A 15,551-nucleotide genomic window follows, 5' to 3' on the forward strand; every position below is an offset into this window, starting at 1 on the left:
GGAGGCTGGGAGGAGATACAGAGGGACGCCTGGGGCTGTGCAGCCTTGTGAGTGGAGCCCCTGAGAGGGGGGCGATGGAGGAGACCTTTGAAGGGGAAGGTCCCCCGTAATCTCGGGGGCGATTTTGTGGTGAGGGCTCTCACACCCTCTCTCCCTGCAAGGAAATAGCTGAACCATTTGCAGGAAATTGTGTGCTCTTGCTGTGGCTCGCAGAGCCGGCCAGCTTAACCAGGGAGCCTGCTCTTCTAGGGGTGCAAGGAGAAGGGAGGTGTAGGGCTCCCTGGAATGTCTCCATTTTCTGTATGTCAGATGGAAACGGATTTGAGAAAAGAAAGCGATATATTGCCAAAAAAAAAAAAACACCCACCTCTCAAGAAGAAAGGAAAAAGAACTAAAACCCTAATGCCCTTAAAAAAGAAAACCCGAAAAAAAAAAAGGCATATATTATGTCTTTGGACTAAATCCATTGGTGTTCTGCCCATTTCAAATAATAGTGTCACTCGATTAAGAAACTTTACAGGATTTGAAGTCGTTCGTTGGCTTCTCTGACTCTCTCTGACACGTCTCCGTAAGTCACTGTCTACACCAGGCTGATTTGTTCCCAGATTCCTTAATCTTCTGCAAGTCGGTGATGACGTTTATGACTTGGTCGCCATATTTGAAGTGTTCACGATTTCTTTGGCTCACGACTTCCACCCAGAATTTGGGGGCGACTAGAAACATGACTCTGAATGTGTACTACTGTTGAAAAACTGTGTGTGTGTGTGTGTGTGTGTGTGTGCGTGTGTGCACGTGCGCCTATGTGTAAACTCTTCGAGTTTTACCTGCCCCTGCTCTCCTGCTGGCTGGCAAACTCCTGCTCATAGCTGCCTTAGGTCTCAGAGAGGGGCCCACCTGGGTGCCACAGACATGTCTCCCTAGAGGTCAGCTGGTACACAGAACATAGGTAGGGCCCCAGAGGCTCTGGTGGCCAGCAGCAAAGGGAATTCCAGAAGTGAAGGAGGGCAAGTTTTCTGGTGGGATTAGAGTTTTGACCAGATGACATTAGTTCACTTTGGAAGGCAGCCGTGGGGCAGGGCACTGGGTACCAACCTTGCATCCCAAGGCCCAGCTCCCTGATGCAGTGACTAGCTGAGTGACCTCGGGCCTGCCCTGTCTAATATCCGAGGCTTGTTTCCTCATCTATAAAATGGGATAAGGAAAAATATTTGCCTCCCAGGCTTGTTTTGAGGCTTAAAAGCATTAGTATCTGTGAGAGCTCCCTGTACATGAGCGAGCAAGGCTTCCGTGAACAGTTGGCATTAGAGTTACCGCTTCTATTACAGAAACTCCTTTAAACACTCGTGTTGACAGCAGGGGTGTTTTAATTTCAAACAGGGTTTGTTCATGGAGAGCATTAGAAAGTGGGATCCCATGTTACCTGCTCCCCCTGGGGCACCGGCTCTCCTGTAATTATTATTTACTAATAAGCACGTTTTGTTCGCAAAGGTCCCATTAAATAGGGCTGAAATCCTTCACCAGGCTGGCCTGGCTTCTCTGAGTGCACCGAGGCAGGAGCTGCTGGGGGTTCCCTCCGGGTGGGGGGGCGCTCCTGATCTGGGGGCTGCTGCACCTGCCTTCCCAGGGAGGTCACGGCCAGTGCGACCTGTGGGTCTCTGCTGCGCGGTGGCCGCGCTCTCCAATCTGCTCTCCCACCGCGGCCTTCTTGGCTTGTTTGGGAGAGGAACGATGCATTCCTTGGGCCTGCGCTTCCTGGAACTTGACGGCTGTTCTTCCCCGCTCGTCTCTGGTCCTCAGACATGTGGTATCACTACCATGGACAGGCCGGCTGCGTGGTGCTTGGAGCTGAGGCGGGGCTCAAATGGCAGCTCTGGCGTCTGTGGACCAGTAGTCTCTACCCAGGCTGTACATTGAACTTACATGGGATGGTTACAATTCCAAAGCCTGGACCCCACCTCTAGAAATTCTGATTTAATTGGTCTACAGTTAAACCTTAGTATCAAAATCCAGGTGGTTCTAATGTGTAGCCAGGCTTAAGAAATACCAGTGCTTCTAAGATTTAATGCTCATACAGATCTCCTGGGGGATCTTATTAAAACGTAGATTCGGAGCCCATCCATGCGGGGCAGGGGAACTTGGGCATTGCTAATAAGCGTGCCAATGCCGTGCATGGATCGGATCACACTTTGGGTAGCAAGGCTCTATCCCTTCCTAATCCTGATAGCTGTGCACCTGGCCGTGGCCAGGGATGGCAGGTGTGGGAAGCAGGTGGAGGTGAACATAGGAAGAAATCTGTGAGGCAACTCCGGAGGCTTGCTTGAGGGTGTTTCTGTCAGGTACCAACCGTGGAATCTTCAGTTCTCCCCACCACACACACACACACACCACACACACACCCCCTTCCTTCTGAATCTGGTCTTGAATCCCCACATAAGTAGCAACCAGAAGATGTTTTCCAATATTTGACTATCTTTTCAGGTTTCTTGGTTTATTCTGTGAAGACATCCAAATGAATGAAAACGTTTGCCATAGAACGTTAAGGTTCCAGGCCATGAGTTAAATACCTCTTTGGAATACTTAACTGGAAAGTAATCCCTAACCTGGACTTGTAAGCAGTCAGCCCCAAGACTCCTACGGGGCCAAGTGAAATCCCCAGAGGTGACCACGATAACAGCAAATCCCAGCGAGGCTGCAAGTCAATAGCTGCTCATTCTGGATCATCTCTGAGAAGGAGACAGAATTGCCCGTGGAATGAAGGCTTTTGAGTTATGGGAGAGGGTCTTCCAGACGGCATTCAGCCTGGAAGACCTCACCCCTCCCAATGACAGGTGTGTTTATAAACTACTGCCTTCCCTAACACAGTTGCAGGTGTTTGGGGAGTGTGGAGGCAGGCGATTTTGCAGAGGATATCGACAGAGTAGGTTTTCCATGGGTTAATATCATGTTTACACATTCCGTGATTTTATGAAATAATACATTGAAAACGGAATACCAGAGTGTATAGTTGATGACTCTCCACGAAAGAGTGAACTTAGAACAACTGAGAGTGAGTTCTTTGTAGTTAGACCATCGGCTCAGACCCAGGGAGGGGTGAGTGTGATGTGCAAGGGCCTGGGTCTGGGTGCATCAGCCTGGGGCCCCCCTGGGTGGCATGCATCATCTGACCAGCAGAGGATGAACAATTAGGACCTCCAGGGAAGAAGAAAGCCCTGAGCTGACCCGTGTTGGAAGATTTCACTAGTCTCTCAAAGAAAAGAATTTTACCAGACAGCTGAGGGATAGTGGTTGACACCAGAACCACACAGAAGCCATGTCTGTATTTTTGGTTAAATTGTTCCACTGGGCTTCAGTTAACTGTTCCACAAACAGTGTAGAGTGTTTCTCTAGTTGAAGGTTAAGGTCTCTCGCAGCCCCCTTCTATCGTCTTTCCAAAGCCAGGTGTTGTTGCAGACCTACGTCAGGACACAATGAGCCCAGCTGCCAATCACGGCTGAGATCCTGGTGTGTCGACTGGGCAGTCAGGGAAGCAGCCCCTTTTAGTGCAAGGTTCCTGCACACAGCTTATTCTTGCCTCGAGGTGCTACCCGTTCCCCAAGATCCGAAGGATGAATCCCTTGCAGGCTTCAGTTGGTTCCTCCGAGCCCATCAGCCTCCAAGAAGCCCGGGGCCTCTTTGCATCAGAAATTGACATGTGCCATTCCAGAAATCTTATTTCTTTGCTCCTCTCACCTCAGACAGTCCCCCACCTCTGCCACCTCCTCTTTCACTCCTCTGGAATCCTCGTCCCAGATGTGACTTTCTCTGTTTCCTTTGGCTGGGAATTTGCCGTTTTCCCATAACCCAGTTGCGTTGCCTGTTAGAGAAACCAAAAAAAAAAAAAACCCCTCCAACTTTCTGGGAAGACATGTAATTCAATTCCCAAAGAGGGACAAGGAAAGCCCCCTCTGAAACAGACAGAGAGAACCTCCTAATACATAATCATCCCAGCAGAGAAAGTGCTTGGATAAGCCTGGGGAACTGGTAACGTGGTGTTCTGTTTCTTAATGTCCTCTGCAAAGAAGCTGGCCCTGGGTTTAAAATAGCCCTCTGGTAAAAGCAGCTATTTAAAGAGTATTGGGGTCTGAGAAATGCAAAACAAAGTGTTGTTGATTAAAAACACATGGTTTGTTCTCTAGGCGAGAGTAGCCAGCAAAATCAAATGTGACAGTGTTTTGGCTTTTTCTATCCCACAAGACATGAGGGGGATTTATTAGAGTGATGTCAGTTGCGGTTAAAAAAAGTTTGCTGTGTTGTCTTAATAAAAAGAGGCTTTACCTTGGAGCTGTCAAGCTCCCTCCCTCCTCTGGCTTAAGGCAGCGGCTGCTGGGCCCTTGGCCCTCCTATGGAGGGGAGGGGCTTCTCCCCAAGGGGCAAAGCCTCTGCCTTGAGGAAGTTCTTGAGACCACAGGGCACTGACTTCCTCTTGGTAGATATGCAGGATGGCCTTTGAGGGGAGCTGCAGCCCTCTCTTGGTCTGTTGAGTTTTGGAGAGTGGAGATGCCGACCCGGCTTGGAGTAGGAGCCTGGCCTGACCTGGTTGGGTGGTGGGGCCTGGTTGGAGGGGAGAGACCCTAGCCCATGGCCTTCCCCAGATCACAGTGACTTAGGCCTGGGCAGGATGGATAATCTGCTCATAAACAATGAGAAATTGGGCTGCTGGCTGAATAGGAGGAGAGTCTGTTAGTTGGAGCTCTTTGGTTTTATATGGAAGAGAAACCCCTCAGACACATTCAAGTAAACAGGATCTATTGAAGGAACACAACAGTCCATCTTTCAGACAGCTAAGAGGAGACAGGCCATCTGGGGAATGAGGTGGGCAGCAGATGGGAGTGGCTTCCTTCTTCTACCTTCCAAGGAGCCATGAAGCCTCTGATGTGCCTCTGTTTCTGTTCCTGCCCCTCTTAGGGGTTTCCTCCGGGAATGTCTCAGTTTTTACTTCTTCATGGCTTTGACTTGTATCCGCTGTGCCCTGATGCTACAGGAACAACTTTGCCCTGTTGCTAGAGGACCATATTTTTGTATCAACTTTGCCCTGTTGCTAGAGGACTTTGCCCTGTTGCTAGAGGACCATATTTTTGTATCAACTTTGCCCTGTTGCTAGAGGACCATATTTTTGTCCAAGTACCATCATCTTTCTTCACTGAGTCTCATTGCCTCAGTTCCAAATTCCTGAGAGAGAAAATCCATTTGGCATGCCTTGAGTCCCACTTCCATCTCTGGTCCAGTTGGCAGTAGTTCAGGGAGTTGTCAGCTTCGAGGGGAGCCCCTCCGGGTGGGTGCGGCCAGCAGGTGATGGTACAGGGTCAGCTGTGGAAGGGAGCTGTACGTTTCACCGGGGCAGTTGAAGGAAGCAATCACTTGTGTGTGTGTGTTTGTCCAAGGATCTGGGACTTTCTGGCAGTGAGAATTTCGTAGTCACTTCTGAATGCCTCTCCCTCTTTATTCCGTAGGAAGGATAACCCTCCCGCTGGGAAGATGAAATCCCTGCAGACACCCTTAATTCTTTTCTGGAGGTACACCCAGGAATTGAGAAGAAGACGTTATTATTTTTTCAATTAATCTATGGATTTCCCCCCTAATTCCAGGAGAAACACATACATGGTCATAGAAAACTTGGAAAACAGAAACCCACAACGATGGGAGGAAAAAGCAGCCGTAATCCGAGATAACTGCTGTTAACATACTGGTGTGTTTCCTTCTATTCTTTTTTCTTGAAGTAGTAGCCCGAGGCTCTGTGAAGGATCTGGGCTGAAGATCTATCTTTGCACTCTAATTACATGTCTTCGGACCCTAAGACTTTAGGATTGCTTTAAATGTGTTCTCGTAATTTTCCTTGAGCTCACAGGGTTGTTTTCCTCTTGCTCTTTGACCTTTTCCTGGAGGTGGCAGCTCAAACAGAATCAACATTGGCTAGTCCCTCTGTGCTGCCACCACACTTTTGTGCAGATCACCACTGTACCCCCTTCCCGCCTGACCCCCGAAATAGCTTTTTAACTGCTCCTCTCTTGAGTCCTTTCTGCTTCCTTCTCTGGGGATGATCTTTTTAAAGCCCCAAATCTGACCTTACCAGTCTTCACTGAAGATCCTTTCCTGATGATTCCCTGCACTTAGGATAAGATAGACAAAATCTGTAACCTGGACCTCTGGCCCACTCCATCACTGTTTTTTCCACTCACCCTTATGGCAACTCTTGGACTCTCTCAGTCACGTTCCTGCCTCCTAAACGCTGTTCCTACTGTTCTGAAGAGCTTGACTCTACTCTTCAGCCTGAAGGCTGAGTTCCATGTCGCTTCCTCAGAGAAGCCTTTTCTGACAGTGGCCCCTTAGAGGCCCTTAATTTTTCCTTCACAACGAAGATCGCAGTTTGCACTTACGCATTTATTTGTTTGGCTATTACGGAACGTCTGTCTCCTGGATAGAAGTGAATACTCCCTGAGGCAGGGCAAATTTTGGTGGATGCTGTGTCCTACCCTAGCTGTCGTCCTCTCCTCAGCCACCACTCCCACCTCCCCACCCTGTGACAGTGCCTGTTACGGATTAGGGGCTCCAACAATGCTTGTCGAATGAATGAGTGAATTGGTGCTTGTCTGGTGCCCATCCGCGAGTGAAGGGTCACCACACGGTAGCGTACAGGATCGGGAGGTCTAGGGAGAGCATACGGTTTTCCATAAACCCTTGGCGTGAGCGGCTTTCACGTTTGCTGTCATGTGTGAGTGCCCCAGATGTGCACGCACACGGTGATAGGGGATGTGGCGCTGAGCTTGAACCGTGCGTGCTGAGATGCTGTGTGTAGGGCTGGTTCCAGGGCTGCTGAGCGAGGTGGGTGTTCAGGGAAATATTTGCCCCTTGATGTGGCTCTGCCACTCTCTACTTCCCACATTCTGTGGGGAGACTTCATTCGAGAGCATGAATTCTAGAGAGTTCGCTCTACCAGCCACCAAGGCTCCTGGGATTGGACGCCTCCACACAGCAGGGGTCCCTGCCTCTGAATCGGCCTGGTAGCCCTCTCTGCCTGCACTGTGGATGTTGCCTAAGTTAAAGGCAGATTTAGCTTTCCTAGAACTTTTAACTGTTGATTGCCTTCTGGAGATGTTTCTTCTCTGGAGAAACATCAGTTCATGCGATGGACATTTGTCAAACCCTGGTGGGGCGTCAGCAGGTGGGGATGCAGGCACTGGGGGTAGACGTTACCGAGTCTAAGCTCGTACTGCTCGCTGCACAACAGGCCAATAAATTGAGAGATGAGTCGTTAGGGCAAGGAATGCTGACTTTATTTGGAAAGCCAGCAGACCAAGATGATGGACTACTGTCCCAAAGAACCATCTTACCAGAGATAGAATTCAGGCTTCTTTTATGCTAAAAGGGGAGGGGAGTGGTTGGTTGTCGCAAAACTCTTGGCGTCAGAATCCTTTGTTCTGGCAGCCGTCCACATAGGTCAGGTAACTGATGTTTCTGTAAAACCTCCAACAAGACAAATGTTATTCTCTGTTCTGCAACTTTTTGTCTCTCTGTGAATGGAAGTGTTATACCTTTAAAGGTCAGAGCCTTGAGAATGAGCTATCCTGTATATTTCAGGCAATAGGCAACATTCTTGTAGCAAAAGCAGTAGAACACAAAGGTTAAAGTAAAAGAAACAGATCCAATATGGAGTCCGATTTGTTCTTCCCTGTTACATAGAGAGCCGAATAAGACACGAAGGAGAGCTCAGCTCTAGAATGCCTGTTGCAGCTCACCGTGTACTCTACATAATTATTTTAATTCCTCACATCAGCCTTATGATGTGCCTGTTATTAGCCCACTTTACAGTTGAGCAAATGGAGGCTCAGAGTTTCCATGACTTGCCTGAAGTCCCAGTTTGCATGGGCAGCAGCTATGGCTCACTCTCCAGTCATCTGACTCCTACTCAGAGTTCATTTTTACTACCTTAACCTGAAAATATGAATGTGCCTCTGCTGCATGCCCCTCCTAGTACATTTGTGGGGTGCTAATGTACTCCCCGGGTTATCTCGTCTCCTGGGAAAACTTGATCCCCCAAAGTGTGATGACACCCAGGGGCTCTTCCTTGGGCTCAATCACTTGGCAATATCCTTGCAAGTTGCAGAAGGTCCTGGCTACTGTACAACGCACTTCCATCTGCAAACATGAGGGTCTGATTCGTGAAAACTAGATTCTGCAGAGGAATCCAGCGTGGTTATTCTCCCTGGACAATGAAGCCAGTTGCTAAGCCCGGGACCTTTTTTGCTGGGGCAATTCAGGAGGTGTTTCCCAGTAAGCACTGTGCCATGAAAGATGATAGATGCACAGATTTCCAGGGCGATGTCTGACACTTGGGGAATCTTTAAATGAAATCCCTTTTAGGGAACCATCTGACTTAAACAGTTCATGATACAGGACACTCATGGCCACCTGAGACATTTCATTCCACCTACAGGCACATGCATTCAATTTTGGGCTCAACATACAAGGAAAACAATTCTGTCTCCTTGCAGCTCCCGCCTGCTGGTCTTCCTGAGGCCGGGAGGCACCAGCACAGTGCCTCTCCCACATGGCAGGCTGGCCCTTGGGGAGCCTGCAGGGAGTTGCAGCCTGAGCCCAGGCTGGTCAGGCATGTCTGAGCAGGCCTGGTGAACTGCGGGGTGGATCTGTTCAAAGTCTATTTGCGAGAGAGACTGTGGAACCTCCTGGGAAGGAGCTCGTTTTGGAGGAAGAAGGAACTGAGCACAAACAGTGGCCTGGCAACCAAGCTTTATTGCAGCAGGGCAGGAGGAATTCTGAGCATGGCCTGGTGTGCCCCTCACAGCCGACTCTGGGTGCAACTCAGCTCCCACAGGACTTCTTTCAGCTACTTATGGAGAGCATATAGAGATGGAAAGAGCTGCTTTAAACTAATACATGGTGGTCACCTGGGAACTAGCTTTGGGACTGGTTTTGAGAGTAAAACCCACGATGGGGGAGAACGGCTCTCTCCTCCACCACGTGGCGGAGCCCCGCACACGCTTGGCTCGGGGGCCTCCAGCACCTCCGCTGTGGCAGGGACAGCAGTGCCCAGCAAGAGACGGCGGGGTCAGTGTCCTGGCAGAGGGCTTGGAGTGGGCCAAGGGGAACCACGTGGTGGGTGACAAGGAAACTGACTGTGCGTGTCTTGGGCATGCATGAGGCACCCCTAGGGATTCTAGAAACACTGGGGGTTAATTACAGAGGGGCAGACATCCTGAGTGACCCAGTGGAAGTTAAGTCATTGTTACTAATGTGATTGGATGCGAAGGGGCTGTTGGCCTGGGAGGACTGTCGTGGCCCCACCCCCAGCTTCTCTTTTCCTGGTTGAACATCCCCAGCGTCCTCTGTTGTTCTTCAGAACCCCCCGTTCTGAGTTCCCTGATGCTCTCCTTACTCCCTTTGGGAGCCAGTCCAGGCTGCCGGTGCCAAAACCATTTGCTGAAAGAATTTTAAGAAGTACTAGGATTAATATGGCCTAACATTCTTTTTTTCTTGACCGGGTGAAATGAAGGCTTCCAGAGGCTGGAAGTGAGTTGCCCGAACCATACGTACACAGTCACGGGAAGAGTCAGGACTCCCCCCGAGTCACCTGGCTCAGAGCCGGGCAGCAGGCTGTTGGCCGTCACTGTTCTCCATGAGGCATGGTGATGGGGATGAAGTGACCCTCAGTTTGCATGAGGTGAACACTAGATGACCCAGGACACATATCTCTTTGATATTCTATAATTTTAAGGACCCAGAAATGATGGTGGAGAAACAAACAATAACTGGGTGTCTTCCAAATACCAAGCATTTAGTTACATGGTGGCATCTGTTCTCACAACAGCTGTGTTAGGTAGTCAGGTCAGGTGAGACCCGATTTTACAGATGGGGACGTAGAGGCTCAGAGAGGTGAAGTCATTTGCTAAGCCATCCAGCTAGTAAGTGGAGGAACCACCAAACACATCTTGATGTCAGAAGCCCACGCTTTTCCCATGACATCATTTTGTTGAGCGTTACTTGCTGCAACTTACCTTACAAAAGCAGTGATTATTATTTAAAAAATTTTGAAGTAGAACATAAAGCATGTTTTGCAAACTGCACATTCCTCTCTTCCGCCGTCCCCTTTCTGGGTGAGACGCTCTTCCTTCCCTCCTGCCGTTTTGCCCACAGTTGAGAATCCCTCCATCGATGGTTTAGAATCTTGCTCTGGGTGTGAAACGATTGGCGTCTAAGGATATATTTGTTCTGGAAGAGAGGAGACAGGACAGCCTTTCTGCGTTGCCCATCTCTCTTCCTGGAGCCTCCCCCCTCACCCATTTTCTTCTGCCTGGAGCAGTTATCTCTGGGTCCCCCTTAGTCTGCCCCCTGACGCTGCCCGTCTCCGAAGCAGCAGGCGGGCGGCCCCCGTGTCTGAGCCGGCCATCTCTCAGCGCGATTGCGAGCGCGGTTATCTTTCATTTCTGGCATGTGCTGTAACACAAGAGTGATCTCGACTTCAGAGATTATCACCTCTCATCTTTCATTCTCCCTTTTCTTCTCTCCTTTTTCTTCCTGCAAGATGATGAAATTACCAGACAAAGCCTCCCCTCCTCCAGCCTAGTCAGAGCTCAGAGATATTTACTTCTCGGGTAAACAGCTGTAATCGCCCTCACCAGACTTTATCTCACAGTTAAGTAAGTTAAATTCTTCTGGTCTAATCCCCCATGTGCTGTGGTTTTTGGAGTATAAAGCATTCGCAGTCTTTTGATATAACATGACAACACTGGACCACTGGATGTGATTAGGCAGCCGGCAAAGAGGTTTCAATGTAACCAAACTGGAAAAGAAGGGCTCCCTTGGCAAAACAGCTTTGGGCAGGAAAAAAAAGAAAAAAATGCACGGAAAAGTTCATTTGCTCACGAGAGGAACGGAAGAGGGGCATATGGGTGTTTGCTGGGCCTGGATGGTCCCCAGTTATGCAAATGCTTGGTGGACCGTGAAAATTGAGCCCACCCTTGCGTTTGTGTGATTCCATGCTGTCCCTCATCACGTGACGGCCACCGCGGCCGGGAGAAGACAGGAGAGGCGGATGTCACTGAGCCTGTGCTTGGAGGTCACGTCGTTCCTAGTGAGAGAAACAAGACCTGCTCGCACCTCTAGGAAACAATAGGAGGGCATTTTAAGAACAAAGGCTTAATCAGACTTGGGTCGAATCCTTGAAAGTTCTGGGGCGTGGGAGATGATTAGGTGATAGGATGGTCAGACAGAAAGGTGTCTGAATGTGGATGGAGACCAAAGCCATCCTGGGAGACTGGACAGGTCTTGTGTGTGTGGTTGGTGGTGCCGTGACGGGGACAGAGGGTAGCGGAGCATCTCCGAATGTCGGCATCAGCAGAAGCCAAGGTTGGGAGACGGAAGGCGCCTGGCGTGCGTGTGTCCGGCGGGCAGGTCTTTGACGGCGGGCCAGGGCTTCGCGCCCAGAGGCGACCGTGGCTGCCGTGAAGATGCTCGGCAGCGCTTCCCGTTTCTATGCATAGATGCCATGCGTTGGCTTTCCTTTCCTGTCGACCTTCCAGTCAGTCCTAAATTCGGTTCCCGTTCTCTGCGTCCCCCTGCCTGCCAGTGCCACCGTGCTCTCCGCCAAGCTGTGACACTTCCCCAAGCACCGCCTGTGCGTTTTTAAAGCCTGAGCCACAATGTGGGGTTCAGCTGCTCCTGCCACCCTCCCTTTGTGTACATGTGTGTGAGAGAGAGAGTGTATTTTTGGCATTAAAGCCTCATTAAAAAGAAGAAGAAAGGAGACTGCCAGGGCCCAGGTCTGAGAGGCAATTTGCGGAGCTTAAGAAGCTCCCCACAGTAGGTGACATTTGGATGGAGGCAGATCCATCAGTCAGTTAGCTCCCCTCCGAGAGCAGCTCCAACACTCAGGTCAGGGTGCGGCGGGGGGCTAAGGTGTCTCCCACCCTGTCCCCTGCTTGGGAGAAGACAGGGCCCCAGGCCACCTCTCCAGGGTCCCCTCTCCCTTCCCTTTGGGTGGCCTCGCCCTGCAGAGCCTTGGGAAGTGTGGTCCTCGTGTTTTCCTCTTCCTGCGCTGTCCCCCTCCCGGCAGCCAGACCTGCTGGGGTCACCGCTGGATGGGGATCACGAACGGATACCCAGGCCAAGCTGAACCTGGGACTTGCCCCCAAGGGTCCACGTGTCCCGAATATGCTCCTTGTAGCCCCTCTGCTACCTGCCCCAGCTCTTCACTCCTAGAGACTTTGGTCCTAAAATAAATCTCCTTCTCCATGTTTGCCCTGTGCAGAAGTCCCTCGCTGCATTTTGTCAGACTATGGGTGTGTATGTATGTACGTACGTAAGTATAAATGAAAGAGTGAAAAAAGAAAGGAAGGAAAGAAAGAAGGAAGAAAGAAAGAGAGAAAAGGAAGAAAGAAAGGCAGAAAGAAAGAAAGGAGGAAAGAAAGGAAGGAAGAAAGAAAGAAGAGAAAGGAAGGAAGAAAAGAGAGAATCAAATAGAATCAGAGGTAAGGTGTTTGCTTTCAATACCTACCACCAAAATACCAACCCCTCTGCCCCTGCCAACAAAAACATTCATCTCTTCAACTCTTTTCCCCATTGGTCACTTGTGGGGAGCAGGGGGTAAGGCTGTGCCCTACCTCCTGAGTGTTTAATAAGCCGTCAGGCATCAGTACTCACTGGGGATTGTCATAGTCTCGGGGCAGCCGGTGGGAGCTGAGTCTGATGAGGCTGTGGGAGGAGAAGAGGAGGAAACTGGGGAGACTTGATGGGGAGGCCATGAGCTGTCAAGGGGCCCTGGACACTGGCCTTCCAAGTGACAGAAGGGAAAGCAGGAGGACACGGGAGGACTCAGAGGAGGAGATGGGTCATTGAAGTCCAGTGCGGCCAAGCCTCCAACTCTGGACCTGCTTCCCTGCCTCTTTCCACACTTGTTCTCACGCAGCAGACTTGGGCCGGGGCCCACGGGGCCCGCGGGGTGAGAGGGCAAAGTTTTGGGCAGGGCCCTGATCCTGCTGGGACCAGCCGAGCTGTCAGCAGGGCGAGTCCCATAGCCCCATGTTGGGAGGATAAGGTGGCTCGTCTTCCCAAGGCGAGGTTGAGCGTGTCTTACTCTGTGCTGTGGTTGCCTGACCTCCTGCTGGAATTCCTGACCTTGGTTTGGAGCTGCCCTGTCTGCAGCGCGTCGTGACAGGATCCCTCACCCTGTACACTGTCTTGAAATGTGGTGAAATAAATGTCATAATTTTAAGACTGTAAGTGTCAACAGTCCCCAACAGACGAGGGTTCGATTTATGATTTTTGGACTTTATGATGGTACCTAGTGATACATATTTAGTAGAAACCGTACTTCAAATTTTGATCTTTTCCCTGCCTAACAATACCCTGCATCTTTTCTTGTGATACTGGGCTATGACAGCCACACCATCTCGGGGGTAAACAGTCAACACACATACAACCATTCTGCACCCAGATGACCAGATGTTTTTCACTTTCAGTATGATAGTCAATCCATGACATGAGATATCCAACACTGTATTCTACAATAGGCTTTGTGTTAGATGCTTTTGTCCAGGCTAATGGAAGTGTTCTGTTTAAGGTAGGCTAGGCTAACTCATGATGTTTGGTAGGCTAGGTGGATTAAATACATTTTCAGTTTATGGTATTTTCAACTGACAGTGGGTTGACTGGGATGTAACCCCATCGTAAGTCAAGGAAGGTCTGTAGTGAATACCGAAATGTCGTATATAGCCATTGAAATGATCTAGAATCAAGTGAAAGAATATCCATGGAGCGTTGGACATGGTGATGCCCGTCATGGGACTATGAATGGGAATAACAGGGGTATTATTGATAGGTATTGTTCACTGAGTGCCTTTTAAGTGCCTGGCACGCTCTTGTATAATCCTGACAATAACCCTTTATCGCCAACTGACAGTTAAGGAACTAGACTTAGAGGTTGAGTAGCTTGCCCAGGGCTATATAACTTGTGAAGAAGCAAAGCTGGGGTTCAGACTCAGCTCCAGGGCCAGGCTCCAAAGCCAGGAAATATGTGAGCATAGGAACGAAGTCAGTAGAGAAAGGTGTAGAATCAGATGATCAGACCTGTGGTCCCGCCTACACATCAATAGGAGGCGGTAAGGAAAGAAGGTCCATGAAAGCTCCAGGGGTGACCGAAGTTTCTGGAAGGAGTGGAGACCTGATCTGGATTTAGGTAAGTAGAGGATTAAGGTGTGTGAGTGAGCATGGGGTGTGTGAGAGTCAGTGAGGAGAACGGGAAAGGAGGATGGGGGGTTGGTTTAGGAAGACACCAGGAGCCGAGGCAGCACATTAATGTGGTTAAATGCTAGCGTCCCCCCCCTTTCTCTGCATGAGTTTGGGAAAATCAATAAACCCCTCTAAGCCCGGTTGCTCATCAGTAAAGCAGGGATAACGATGGTAAGGACTGTGAGATAATTCATGCAAAGTATTCAACGTCTGGCACAGGCTAAATGCTTCATAAACGTCATCTGTAGTTGAAAATGTTCTTCGTCACTTGATCAACTCCTGGGTTTTTGTGTTATCTTAACTCTTCCCCATTCTTTAGGGTCCTCCGGCCACAGAGTCATCAAGTCCAGTTGATTCTCTCTTCATAATATTTGTTCTTTCTTTTCTTTTCTCATGGCCATGACCCTATTCTAGGTCACTGTCATGACATGTCCAACATACGGCAACAGATTCCTGCTGGCTTCCTACCTTCAGCCTTTCTCCACACCAGTCGACTTGGTACATTAATACCAGATTGTTCCCCCAAACCACTGCTCTCTCTGGCTTCCTTTCCGGCTCAGAACCCTCCAGTGACTCACTCTCGCCTTTTGCTATTCAATCCAGACTTCTTAGCTGAATCACCTACTTTTCCATTTATTTGCCTGTTTCTCAATATGGTTGCTCTTATTGTCTCATAAGCATGCTAGGATTTTTCTTGTCAATGAGCCTTCATTCCTGTTTCCTCCTCCGGGCATATAGCAAGTGCCCTACATACGAAATTTTAAGTTGCAAAATTTCAAAGATGTGAACATGTGTTTGCATATTCAATCACGTAAGTTAGTTCATGTGTCTGGAGTACATTGTCGCGTGCATGCATCTTCTACAAGTGGTTGTGCTTTTGTGTACTTTACTGTACAGCACTGTATAGAGTACAGTATGCAGTATCTTTATTTTAAGCCCAGGATGTCCTAAAGCAACAGTAAAAGCATCGGTATATAGCCGATTGTGTGAGTTGGGTACCTAGGCTAACTTTGATGGACTTACGAACAAATTGGACTTAGGAGCACACTCTTGAAACTGAACTCGTTCGTATGTAGGGGACTTACTATATACCTCTTCCTCTCCTCCTAGCCAAGCGCTCGTCTTCCAACCTGGCTCCTTTGAAGGCCACCTTCTGACCAGTCGAGCGCATGAGAGCTCTCTCTTTGGGGGACACCTTTTGTACTCTCCCAGTGCTTTGCTTATGTGGCCAGAAGCTCATAATACACACTCATGAGAAATGGACAGTTTCC

At 49.5% G+C, this 15,551-nt stretch overlaps 1 long non-coding RNA gene across 1 annotated transcript in view; it reads left to right on the forward strand.

Annotated features, from left to right (window-relative positions):
• LOC132512607 (uncharacterized) overlaps positions 1-15,551 on the forward strand; it is a 163,774-nt gene that overhangs the window by 146,842 nt on the left and 1,381 nt on the right. The window contains exons 4-5 of the long non-coding RNA XR_009538239.1: positions 5,625-5,725; positions 12,302-12,521. This is a non-coding gene — a long non-coding RNA (uncharacterized LOC132512607). The remainder of the gene's footprint in view (positions 1-5,624; positions 5,726-12,301; positions 12,522-15,551) is intronic.

The sequence above is a fragment of the Lagenorhynchus albirostris genome, chromosome 21 (assembly GCF_949774975.1).
Source record: "Lagenorhynchus albirostris chromosome 21, mLagAlb1.1, whole genome shotgun sequence".
Classification (NCBI taxonomy): Eukaryota; Metazoa; Chordata; class Mammalia; order Artiodactyla; family Delphinidae; genus Lagenorhynchus; species Lagenorhynchus albirostris.